The 14030-nt window shown below is 44.4% G+C and overlaps 1 pseudogene; it reads right to left on the bottom strand.

Moving 5' to 3' along the window:
- Positions 1 to 264: 264 nt before the first annotated feature.
- Positions 265 to 734, bottom strand: LOC144797988 (protein EOLA1 pseudogene; annotated as a pseudogene).
- Between the last annotated feature and the right edge of the window lie 13296 nt (positions 735 to 14030).

Here is a 14030-nt window from a genome sequence, read left to right as displayed (position 1 = left end):
CATGGTATGTTTGTATACAAACTTTAGACATCTAGTGACACCAACCTTCCTATTCGTCCTGCAGCTATTTTTATATACTTGACATTGTACACTTTTCTAACTTAAATGTAAACCTATTTAATTGCAAAACTGTAAGCCCATTTACAGAAACGGGATTCTTAAATTTTAAAGCATTAGGCTGCCAACGGATGTTGAATTAAATTACAAATACATGTACGTTTTTAAAAAGGATACATTAGTCTGAAATCAACAGTATAAACAATTCTAATGCGACGATGGGATGAGTTCGTCAGGGATGTTCACCTGCCATAAATCTTTTGACCCTTTTGCAGGAACTGGTTCCAGCAGCATCTTGGATTAAATACTTCAGTCAAGTACTTTTGCTCTAGGCCGGTCAGAAGGGCTTTGCATTCAAGTTCAAAAGACTCTTCTGGACTTAAAATATCAGGACACTGCCATGTGTCTCCCAAGTCAATCAGCCCAGCGATAACTCCTCTGCCAAATCTCTCTCCTGAGTACAACAAATTGTCAATTTCAGCCGATGTATTGCCAAGTTTAGTTACAAGAATATCTTTCTAAGCACAATCCTTCCAGTCTTTGTAGGCGATGTGAATAGCAATAGTACAGGTCGAGTACTCGGCCAGGACAGGGCGCCAGCGAGTCTCCAGTGTTTTGACTCCATTCAAACCCAATCCAGCATACTGTTGCCGGAAGGAGAGGCAGCCACATTTCATGCCTCTGATGTCACTCAGGTGCATATTATCACGGACCGGTGTTAAAATTATCACCGTTTTATCGGCAGGAAACTGCCGATAAAATGGCGATAATGGGCTTGATAATACGCCCTTGTTAATTCCCATAGAGGCCCATGTTAACATCAGAACATGGGCTTCTATGGGAATTAACAAGGGCGTATCATCAAGCCCATTATTGCCGTTTTATCAGCAGTTTCCTGCCGATAAAACGGCGATAATTTTAACACCGGTCCTTGATAATATGCCCCTCAGTTCTCTCCGCTTTGCTTGAGATCTTCGTTCTTTTCAGTGGAAGGAAAGTCAGAAACGATGCAGACCACTGGCAGAATGTTTAAACGGAACACCGGGTCAGAATTTTTACTAGCATTGCACCTTATCTTCTTGTACGGATAATAAACAGGCATAGCTGCCAAGGTTTCAGATTGCTATGTGTGATGTTTTCATAAATTCAGTGTAAATATGAGTGACATTTCAATGACAATGAGTGACACTCGCCAGCAAGTTTACCTAGACTGAATAAATGCTACAAAAAAACAAGTGTTAACTGTATCCAATCCCGGTGTGGAGCGCATTTACAACCTGTCTGTGCATTAGCTTGTACTGTGCACAATATGAAAATAGTCTAGCATTTAGAGTTTGAGTCTCTGCCTCGAGCCTGCACTCAGCAATGCTACAAAGTGTGCTGATGTCCTATTCATCATTGGCTGTCCTTCAATATGTGAATGACCCATCATGACTCTACCTGAATGTGTACACGTCACATGATTATCAAATTATTGTCAACTTATTATAAACATATTGTTTTACCACCATCCAGTTATGCATACCAATTGCCTGCTGAAGAAACCCTGGACATCTTCAGAGGCAGTAGACTGGGATCCTATAACGAACTACTTCTGGCTTTGCGCTTTTGGGTTTTCCATTGCAGGCAGCGACTTTGGTGTGCAAGGCTGGCTGTAGGCAGGCAGACTCAGGCCGCAAACCACCATTGGACGCTGCAATTCGATTTCCCGGCCCGAGAGATGAGGCGTGGACTCTGATGGGGCAGGGTTAGAGATGGAAGTAGTGTTCACCCCATCACTGCCTGAGCAGCCATGGATGGAGTTGGGGTGGGACACTCCTACTAAACCTTGGTCAAACCACACAAGGTTTCTCCCTGAGCTCTACAACAATTCAAAATCCAGTGTACGTATATTCTCGTATTCCACGTGGTCTAAGATCACAAATTGTACCGACCTATGAAGATTTAGAACCTGACCTTCTGGACCTGTGGGAAAAAGAATTGACTAGTAGTTCCAATAATCTGATTGAGATTTTGATTGAAAATGCCGAAAGGAAAATTGCTAAACTATTGATTGAAATTCAAACCTGTGAGGAAGAAATTACAGAATTAAATTTACCAGAAGCAACAGTTAAAAATTATACATTATTGGATGATATCTTGACGAACTTGCAGGCAGATATCAAGCGTAGGAAGGCGAGGAAACTTAAAAGGGATGAGCAAGACTATAAGATCGGTCGTGTTTTCACTTTTGCTTGCAGATTTGATTATTTGGTTAATAAAGACCAGGTCTCTAAGAAGACCGTGACCCCATCAAGTTCGGAGATTCTGTCTTCCTCCAGCAGTGTCTCAACAAGTGAGAATGAGGAGACTTTAGAATTAACTTCTGGCAAGATACTTGACAATTCTTTTTTTCAGGAGGTCCGTCGTTTCAGGATGGGGAATCGAGAAACAGGTGGGAGATTCAGAGATACAGGAGGGGAAAGACAAGGAGAGGGACAAGAGGGAAAAGGAAAAGAAAAAATAAGAGTAGGGATGAGAACACGGTCTTGGAAGTAGCGAATGATGTGACAAATGAGATAGAGATTATCAATCTTTCTTCATTTGAATTGTCAGGCAGTATGATTTCACTATTAAAAAAGGTTTGGGATTCTGTCCGTCTACGTGTATTGATTAGTACACTACCAAGATTGATGTTTACAAATTGTCAAGGTTACTTAAACTTAAAAAGTTATTTTCAAATCAAGACACTGTGAATAAAAGTACGGTCACTACTGTACTATCAAGTAATGTGACCATACACGAGGTACTAGATACTAGACTCCTTCTTTCACTTATTGAGAGTGAGGAGGATCCAGTTACTATGAGATCACTATTAGAAGATATGTAGATCAGACAGAGTTCTGCTATTAGCAGTGGGCTAAAAACTAGGTCAAAATGGATACCACAATTATCCTCAGGGAATACGGTTGATGCCTTTTACAAAGCCGTCAACCTTGATATAGACAGACTTATTGAAAGAGAGTATAGAGGCTTCAACAAACCTTTACCGGGAACCTTAGTAAAGAAGAAAGGTTGGCTCTCAAGACTTTAACATCAAACCCAGAATTGATTATACACATGGCAGACAAGGGCGGCAACATTGTCTTATTGAATAGGAAAGATTACAATGTAGGAATTTTATCTCAACTTAATGATGAGAAATATTATGAGCAAGAAACAGTCAGTCCATTATTACACCTATCTTTATGAACTTTACGACTGTTTACTAAGAAGAACTAAAAGAGACATTACTTCTGCACTTATATAACAATTTTTGGAATACAAGAATATACGTACACTGGATTTTGAATTGTTGTAGAGCTCAGGGAGAAATTTGTTGTGTATTTTGATAAACCCAGAATCTGATTTAGTTTTTTTGGGGGATAGAGTGGTAACCTATCCCTTCTTCCTTGGAGCTCTCAGTGATTACATTTCATAATACTTTGCCCTTACTTCTAATTGTGCGCCAGAATCTATACCTGGTTACCATTTCTTTTGATTCTGATTATTTCAGGTTTCTGGCAGCCTCTCGGGTGTTATTACTATGAATAGGGATCAAGAAGCACAAGACCTGTTTAAGAACTTGAGTTCAGGTTCCTCGATTAGTGCAGCAGTAACAGTAACTAATAAAATTAAAAATGAGGGTTTACGTGCTAAGTTTATCAAATTGGAGAGACTTAAAAGACTGGAACTTAACAAATGGTGGGACGCAGTTACACGTAAACAGTATCTCACCTTGAACCGCATTCCACGTGGTCTAAGATCACAAATTGTACCGACCTATGAAGATTTAGAACCTAACCTTCTGGACCTGTGGGAAAAAGAATTGACTAGTGGTTCCAATAATCTGATTAAGATTTTGATTGAAAATGCCGAAAGGAAAATTGCTAAACTATTGATTGAAATTCAAACCTGTGAGGAAGAAATTAAAGAATTAAATTTACCAGAAGCAACAGTTAAAAATGATACATTATTGGATGATATCTTGACGAACTTGCAGGCAGATATAAAGCGTAGGAAGGCAAGGAAACTTAAAAGGGATGAGCACGACTATAAGACCGGTCGTGTTTTCACTTATGCTCGCAGATTTGATTATTTGGTTAATAAAGAGCAGGTCTCTAAGAAGACCGTGACCCCATCAAGTTTGGAGATTCCGTCTTCCTCCAGCAGTGTCTCAACAAGTGAGAATGAGGAGACTTTAGAATTAACAACTGGCAAGATACTTGACAATTCTTTTTTTCAGGAGGACCGTCGTTTCAGGATGGGGAATCGAGAAACAGGTGGGAGATTAAGAGATACAGGAGGGGAAAGACAAGGAGAGGGACAAGAGGGAAAAGGAGAAGAAAAAATAAGAGTAGGGATGAGAACACGCTCTTGGAAGTAGCGAATGATGTGACAAATGAGATAGAGATTACCAATCTTTCTTCATTTGAATTGTCAGGCAGTATGATTTCACTATTAAAAAAAGGTTTGGGATTCTGTCCGTCTACGTGTATTGATTGGTACACTACCAAGATTGATGTTTACAAATTCTCAAGGTAACTTAAACTTAAAAAGTTATTTTCAAATCAAGACACTGTGAATAAAAGTACGGTCACTACTGTACTATCAAGTAATGTGACCATACAGGAGGTACTAAATACTAGACTCCTTCTTTCACTTACTGAGAGTGAGGAGGATCCAGCTACTATGAGCTCACTATTAGAAGATCTGGAGATCAGACAGAGTTCTGCTATTAGCAGTGGGTTGAAAACTAGGCCAAAATGGATACCGCAATTATCCTCAGGGAATACGGTTGATGCCTTTTACAAAGCCGTCAACCTTGATATAGACAGACTTATTGAAAGACAGTATAGAGGCTTCAACAAACCTTTACCAGGGAACCTTAGTAAAGAAGAAAGGTTGGCTCTCAAGACTTTACCATCAAACCCAGAATTGATTATACGCATGGCAGACAAGGGCGGCAACATTGTCTTATTGAAGAAGAAAGATTACAATGCAGAAATTTTATCTCAACTTAATGATGAGAAATATTATGAGCAAGAAACAGTCAGTCCATTATTACACCTATCTTTATGAACTTTACGACTGTTTACTAAGAAGTACTAAAAGAGACATTACTTCTGCACTTATATAACAATTTTTGGAATACGAGAATATACGTACACTGGATTTTGAATTGTTGTAGAGCTCAGGGAGAAATTTGTTGTGTATTTTGATAAACCCAGAATCTGATTTTGGTTTTTTTTGGGATAGAGTGGTAACCTATCCCTTCTTCCTTGGAGCTCTCGGTGATTACATTTCATAATACTTTGCCCTTACTTCAAACTGTGCACCAGAATCTATACCTGGTTACCATTTCTTTTGATTCACACAAGGTTTCTGAAGTCGCTCCTCGTGTGCTCTGTCTGGGGAGCCTGAGAAATCCCTAATGGATTTCAAAACTTCGGAACATCCGCATAGAGCTGGAAGCTCACTCAGAGCAAGGTTGGCAAAAATGTCAAGCAAGCCCTGCTCCTTCCCTTCTTTTGCTCTCTATCTTTCGATCTATCGATTCTCTGTCTCTTCCCTCTCTCTTCTGCCTCTGATCACTTATGTTTCTCTCTAGCCACACACACACTCTGTCCCTCTTTCTTTGACCTGATTTCTCCTCTCAGCTCTCTCCCCCTCTTTCCCTCTGTCTCCAAAAGCCCCTTCTGCGTGAGCTGCCGTTAACCTCGAGGAGCTGGAGACCGGAGCGAGCTGCGGTCCAGGACCGTCAGAGCCTGGCCTCTAGTAGCTGGCCTGCAATAGACGTTCCCTTTATGTGGATGGCGTAATTGTTATCGTCCTTTAAGTGTCAGATTTAGTAATAAACAGCATTTCCTAGGCAGTCCTGCTAGGCTAGAGTAAGTCAGAGCGAAAGGAAAAAAAAACAACTACTCGATCACCGTTAATACAGCTTAAAAAATTATTTTGAAATTCAAGAAAAATTTAAAAGTTGAATACTGAAAGGATACTTAACAGACCAGTGTATTCTATAACCGTGCACATCTATTAAAAAACACACACATCCTCGTAGATTTCACCCCATTATTCACCTCTCCATGCGTGTCGGTGGTGGGTTTCATTTCTAGTAATACAAAACGTGGGCCGCGCTTCTGTGACAATTATCCTCAGAGCCATCCGCACCGCATGACGTTTTGGTGGAAACATAGGACATTTAAGTGCAATTTATGTTTTGAATACATAGCTTTCTTCCGCCACAGACAATGACTTGAAACAATTCACAAACACCTTCTGATCTCCCAGGGCTGATGGCACCACAAACAATTCTTAAACGAGCCCTGCGTTGAACTTGGAGGAGGTCGGAATGCAAAGCCGAAGCACAGATAATTTGGAACTGTTTATTGCCAGCAAGCACTCTTATTTTATGCCCCTCTTTAACTCGGGACTAGGGCGGCACACACTTACTTGATAAGAAATTGCAACTGTCTGTTTTGCGGGGCACAGCCGGCCGGCCGCCCGCCTCAATCGATGATTTTCATGTCCCCTCGAGTCTTGCTGCGCCGCGGCGGGCGGCCAATGTGGGCATGAGAGAGAGTCTAAGTCTCCAGCCTGCATTAGATTCAATCCCCCGACGCTTTCTGCCTACTTCCTCCGGAGTCCGGACGTGACGTGGCACACTCTACCGCCGGCACATCCTGATTATTATCCTGGCCCCCATGGTGTCAAGCCGGTGATTGACAGCAGCACTATCGTCTGCTGAGAGGGCAGCCCCTCCCTCCTCCTGCAGTGTGTGTGATGAGTTAGCCCCCGAGCCGCCGGCGCCGTATTCATTTGTTTCCATGGCAACAAACACAGCAGGTAGCACTGGGCAGAGTTCAGGTACATTGTAGCACTCTCAGCCACTCCACAGAGGCTGAGAGCAGATCGGTAAACTAGTTAGGAACTCGGGCTCAGCAAGCAGCACGAGTCGAGCAGCAGAGAGCCCGGGCACAGGAGCCGCTGGTGGCGCGCCTGCCACTGGTGGCAAAAATGCGTGACAATGCATTTCAGTGCGGTGATGCGGATCACCGCACTGAAATGCGTGAGTGTCAGACCTGTTGCGTGACGCTTGGCAGGACTGAACAGGAAGCTGTTCTTTACAGTAACGTGTTCGGGAAATTATATGTGGAGCTGGAAAGTAAATACATGAATCTTTTTACAGCAACCACGTGTACAATATTTTGTGATTATTATTTTTTGTTTTATTTACTTTGGTGTATATATATTTTCTGTACTAGATGAAGTATTAACTTACAATTATGTATGAAATTATGAGACGTTTAAAATAACACTAGGAAATGTATCTATAGAGGTTTGCGAGAATATAAAACTATTTATCATGATGAAATATTTCTCAGTTGAATATCAGGAATTACTGTGCTGCAAGATAAGAAATGTACTATTGATAACAAATTCGAGTTCTTTACAGGAATGAGAAATTGACTGTTAATATTTATGTATTGGGGGTGGGGTGGGTGACCTGTTCCACCAGAGATTTTACCTTTTGATGGAAGAATATAGCAAACTCAGTTGCTTTCTTTGAAGCATCTTCAGGCTTGATGGTTTGGGGAGAACAATTTGGGTTTTTGATGAGGTTGAAAAGTTATTTAGGTCTGTTTTTAGCTGAATCGGGGAGGGATCTGAAATTAGATGTTTTTTCCTGGAAGATGTGCTGGTGGTATTTGGATCTTGCTGAGCGTAAAAGAGAGAGGTTGGGGTGGACGGAGAATGTCTCCAGTGTTTCTCCAAGATTCTGAGGTTTTTCCTTTCGTCATAGAGAGATTTGGTCAACCAAGGAGCTGATGGGGTGGGTCTTTTCCTTTTGCTTTGAAGTGGAGCAACCTTGTCAATTTCGACTGCAAAGATTGAGAGGCAAAGGGAAGTGAGATCGTTGACATCCGTATTGGGGTCTACACTAGGAAGTGAACACATTGCAGAATCACATAGAATCTCAAGATCAATGTTTTTTGTGTTGCGGAACCACGTAGAGGCTCTTTTAGGTTGGCTGAGAGTTAAAATGTGAGAGAGGTGAAAAAAGAAGGGAATGAGGAAATGGTCAGACCAGTCAACACGTATGGGTGAAGCAGTGGTAATCTGGTCTGATTTGGATATCACAAGGTCCAGAATTGAGCCCTTGGCGTGTGTAATTTCCGATCAGTGTTGGGCAAGATCGTTTGCTGAGAGAAAGTTTGCTAATTTGTTGGCAGCCAAGTCTTCCACAGAGCCCCAGTGGAGATTGAAATCACCTAGGAAGATCTGCTTGTCGCTTTGTGAATATTGGTCACTAATGAAGTTGATGAATTCATCTATGAAGGAAGAGCAATTACCAGGCGGGTGGTAGATGATATGTAACCTGAAGGGTGAGCCATGCTGAACTTGGATTTCTAGGGAAAGGCCTTCAAAGGTGCGAAAGAGGGTGGTGGGAAAGGTTTTGATTTGGAGGGCGTTTCTGTAGATAATTGCAACACCTCCCCCGATCTTGCCTGTTCTGTCGTGTCTGAGGATAGAGTAGTCAGTAGGTAACAAAAGATCAAAAGAAGTGTGAGAGGAGTCATTAAACCAGGTCTCAGTGAGAAAGAGCATGTCAAGATTGTGGTGAGTGATAGTGTCAGAGATTTCCAGTTTGTGTTTGGTTGCAGATCCGCAGTTATGGAGCATACAGTGTAGCTCTGACGCAACTGCTTTGGTGATGTGAGTGTCTAGACTGATGAGGGGGATAGGGATTAGGTTCTTGAATGAGGGTGCCCCTTGAGGGGGAGGCTGTTAAGTTCTGAAGGAAGAGATGAACTGAATTGCAAATTGAGTAGAGTTGTTAGGAGAGGCGAGTGGATGAGAATTGACATCGGTGGTCTTGTAGGTAGCCAATAAGTTGGTGATGTCTGTGGGGACAGATTGTTGTTGGTTCTATTGGGGCCCGGGAGCAAGGAACTCCTCGGGAGGTTATTAGGAGGGGGGCTATCTTAGCACATAAGAATGAAATGGACGCTTCAAGCTGGGAAATGGAAGAGATGAGAGAATCAAGTTTAGTTTCCAGAGAGAGGTGTGCTGAGCAAGGAGTGAAGAGTGGTTCAATGGTTGAGGGAGAGAGTGGCCTAGGGAAAGGAGGACAGGCGGAGGTTGGTGACCAGGGAGAGTGTTGGGGTGCGAGGGTCGAAGGTGGAGGAGGAAGTGAAGTAGGCGAAGGGGGACAGTAGGTTGTGGGGGACTGGGGAGAGAGATGTGATGCAAGGGTCTGAGGGGGGAAAGAAGGTGATAGAAAGGAGTATATGGAGTTACTGTGATATTTTTACTGGTGTTGAGCAGAGGTGAAGAATAGAGATCATACATAGGAGGAGAAAGTTGAGAAGTAGAATTGGATGGCTGGAGGATGGGGGGAAGGAGTGGGGTCATGGGAAGGCCATGGATACGGTGAGATGAGAGGAGAAGGGGCTGAACAGGTAGAAGAGGGAGGGAGGTCAAATGGAGGCCATAGGAGTGGGGATGGTGCAGGCCAGGTGCCATGGGTAATGAAAGGTGAATGAAGGGGTAAAGGCACCAGGCAGAGTGGGGGGTTGAGCAAAATGAAAGTTGTGGGAGGAGTGAGGAACTGCGCAGTCAGAGGGAGTGAAGAGGGAGGAATTGCCAAGAGGGGAAAGAGGGTTGTGAAGCATAGGGGGGGATGTAAGATGTGGAGAGATAGGAGGTGTGAGATCAGTGGGAGGGAAGATGATGGGATTACCAAAAGGGGAGGCAGGGATGTGAGGCATGGGAGGGATGTCAAAGCCCAGCTCACCTGAGTTTCTGTTCAGTTCTGATGGAGTTTGAAGACAGTCTGACCCCACCCTGAAACTGCTTGTTCCAGCACACTAGTTTTAGACAGTGCACTAAGAACCAGAAGCTCAAGGGAAGGGGGGAAGTAGATAAAATAAAAAAAGAGAGACAACACCGTTCTTGCGTTTCCACTGTTGAAGTGCTGCTAAAATCTGCGGCCCTCTCTGACTTCTGTAGAAACTGGTGCCTTATGAAACATAAACAAAGAACAGGTAAGTGCAACCTATTCCTAAATGTGTTCCTGAGTATCCCTTTATCTATTAGAAATTCTCTTCTACAAATACCTCTTGGATCCTGGTCTCTAGCTTCCAGGTTTGGAATGTGTTACTGTTCAGGGATGTGCTTTCTATTACTGTAAAGCTTCTATAAAATTAAACGAATACCATTATCAGAATTACCAATGTCAAACATTCACCGTAACCCCTCCCCTGCTGATGAAGGAACCGCTCTGTCATCAGCTGCGGTGGCGCTGTGCTGATGACGGAGCGGTTCCGTCATGGCCTGCTCGGCACGCCTGCGCGGCGCGGATTCCGCGCCTGCGCTGAGCGTTCCATTGAGCGGGCGATGGGGTCCCTGCAGATTTTTACTTATTTTCACCTAAGCTCTGGGCTAGGCTCCTGGCTAATGTCTTCACTGCCGCAAATGGTAGCTCACGACGTATCTCCTGGGCCACCTCTATTATAGTACCAATCTTTAAGAAGGGCCAGCGTGATGACCCGAGGTGTTATAGGCCCATATCCCTCCTGGACTCTGCAATTAAGATCTTAGGCAGAGTCCTTTTGGTCAAACTGAGGGATAGTATCGAGAGATGTGGTGGGCTATCTAATATCCAGTATGGATTTAGAGAGAAGAGAGGCACTTTGGAGCAGTGTTCCAATTTGCACCTGCTGATCTCTAAATACACGGTGGCTAAGGAGGGGTCTTTATTTTTGGCATTCATGGACCTCTCCTCAGCTTTCGACCTGGTGAACAGGGCTAAACTATGGGCTATTCTTTTAAAGATTGGGATAGACGGGGCATTGGTTAAATTCCTGGCGTCTCTACACCAAGAGCTGTTCGCCACAGTCAGAGTCACCAACGAGGGAAGGTGTAAGTCCCGATTTAAATCAATGCGAGGGGTACGGCAGGGCTGCATCCTGGCCCCCCTCCTCTTCACCATTTATATCAACGGATTAGGTAGGCATCTGGAAGAGATGGAAGGAGACGTCCCGCATGTAGGAGATGTAAAGATCCCTGCTCTCCTATACGCGGACGACGCAGTCCTTATAGCCCGAACTGGCAACGGTCTCCAGCGTTTGTTGGACGCGTTCGGTGCTTTTATGGACCAATTGGACCTAAAGGTTAACACAAACAATTCACACACGATGGTGGTCGGATGCTATAGAAACAAGGGTAAATCAAAAACTTTCAGGTGTAAGGGGGAAGTGGTCTCCAGAGTGGCTGTTTTTCCCTACCTGGGGGTGCTTTTTGATGAGAGGGGTTCGTGGGGTCCCCAGGTTAGGGCAAAGAGCCTATCTATGGCCAGGTCCTCGGCGGCCCTTATGGGCTTCTCAAAAAGGTTGGGGGCTAGACCAATGGATGCCCTACTGAAGGTTTTTAACACTAAGGCCCAGATGTAGGTAGACCAATACCGGTCGATAACGGACGAATTTACCGAATTTCGGCCCCTTACCGACCGATATTGATCAATCGCGATGTAGGAGAGCCAAAAACACCCGAATCGGTAAATTTACCGAATCGGTAAAGTTACCGATTCGGAAACCGTACCGAATCGGTAAAACTTCCGATTCGGAAAAAATACCGAATCGGTAAAGTTTCCGAATTGGAAATTTACCGAATCGGAAAAAATACCAAATCGGTAAAAATACCGATTCGGAAACTCTACCGATTCGGTAAATTTACCGAATCGGAAAATAAGAAATGGTAAAAATGAGTTTCGAGATGTAGGTGACCACTTAAATACCGAATTTGCATGAAATTCGGTATTTAAGAGTCGGTATTTAACATTGATTGCTATCAGGTGGTAAACAGGTGCTGGGTATAAAAAAAGCCCTAAAATGCAACATTTTGACCAGAATGACGGCATTCTATGTCATCGGCTACAAGCAGAAGGAGAGAGGGTCCGGAGGAGGATCACTCTTTTCCAGTTAACTGAACCAGAGATCCTGTAAAGGTACAGATTGGCTCCCCAAACTATCCTGGACCTTATCAGGGACCTCCACCCACTGTTGGAACATCCAACCCCAAGGGCACACACCATCCCACCCCATGTGCAGGTACTGTGCAGCCTACACCTACTTGCATCTAGGAGTTACCAGAGTGTGGTTGCTGCGGTAGGCGGGGTGTCCCAGAGTTGTCTGTCACGCTTTTTCAAAAGATTTCTTGATGCCATGCTGCAGAGGATGCAGCACTATATCAGCTTCCCTGCAACGCATGCAGAACTGCTAAGGACAAAAACTGAATTTTATCAGATGGCACATTTCCCCACCATAATTGGCTGCATTGATGGTACTCACATACCAATCTGCCCACCTGCTGCCACAGAGTACATTTATCGGAACAGGAAGTCCACCCACACGATAAATGTACAGGTCATCTGTGATGCCAATTACATAATCACTGACCTAGTAGCTGAATTCCCCGGGAGTACCCACGACTCCTACATCTTCCAGAACAGTGGGATATACGCACGCCTGACAGCAGGGGAATTTGGAGAAGGATACTTGCTAGGTAAAAGACTTTGAAAGTCCCTTGATACGTATTGCCGGTGGATGTGTGTGTGTGTGCATGTGATTAATTTTACTCTTCTTACTATTGGGGGACAGTGCATATGCTCTCTGGGCCTTCATCCTCACTCCCTACCTCAACCCCACAACACCAAGCCAGAGGAGATACAATCGGGTGCACAAATCAACCCGCAACATTGTGGAGCGCACCTTTGGCATGTGGAAGAGCAGGTTTCGCTGCCTCCATAAGAGTGGAGGTGCCCGGCAGTACACGCCAATCACCTGCTGCAAAATGATTGCAGCCTGTGCAATGCTGCACAACCTGGCGGTCCAGAACGGCACAGAAGTGGAAATCTCAGATTATGAGGACCATGACGATGAGGAAGCAGTGCCTGAACCACAAACATCTAGAGGAGCAACATCAACTGATGGCAGACGCAGACGGGAAGAGGTCACACGCAACTATTTTTAAGTAAGTAAGGAGACAAAGACAGGCGTAGAATGCTAGAACACTAGTTTAATTTTATAATGACGTTGTTTTTTTAAAGCACAAAAGTGCAACAGAAAGCATGTAACTGCAATGCTCACAGTTCTGGACAAGTTCACCATGAACTGTGAAAGTTATTTCCTTGCTAGCTTCCCAGTAACACTAGTAGATTGTTCAACCTGCTCACTGTCTTGCTGGCCTGTGGTCTCAGCATGGCGCCTGCTCCTCCTGGTTTCAGTTAAAGGGGTGCTTCCAATGCTGCTCCTGCTCGTGCTCTCCTCACTTATAGGCACATCCAGAGCAGCTGTGTGTGCAGTTTGTGCATTCAACAGCGCCTCAAGGGCCCTGGTCATCCTGCACATGCCCCTGGGGACCTCATTTGTGATTTGTGTCATGGCCTCCTGCATGTTGGAGCTTCTCCTGCATAACAGGGATGTGGCAGTGGCCAGGCGGTTAATGGCTGTACTTTGGACATGTGCACGACGCCTATCCCTGTGCCTTGCAGCAAAATCATTGTCTATTTTGGTGCATAGTAGATGCACCGAGTTGTTGATTCCCCGCATCCCTGCTGCCATCTCCTTGTTGACCTGTACCATCTCCTTGTTGACCTATACCATCTCACTGATGCCCTTTCCTATCTCTCCCATGTTACTATTCAGGGACCTCAGCTGTCGTTGGCATGCCTGGATGGCTCTTCCCTGCATCCTTTGTATCCGCACCATGCTCCCCTCCAGACCAAGGAACACACTTCCACCCTCAACTGGTGCATCTGCTGGCCTTTCTTGCACTCTGTGGCGTCTTGCAGTACTATGGCCCATCCCTGCACTGGAGTGTGTTGTGCCAGGGCTCACTTCTACAAGCAAGTTCTGTTGTCCGTCACCCTCAATGTCAGCTGCTACGGA

The sequence above is a fragment of the Lissotriton helveticus genome, chromosome 12 (assembly GCF_964261635.1).
Source record: "Lissotriton helveticus chromosome 12, aLisHel1.1, whole genome shotgun sequence".
Lineage (NCBI taxonomy): Eukaryota > Metazoa > Chordata > Amphibia > Caudata > Salamandridae > Lissotriton > Lissotriton helveticus.
The sequence above is the reverse complement of the archived record's forward strand: the minus strand, read 5'-3'. Positions and strand labels throughout refer to the sequence as shown.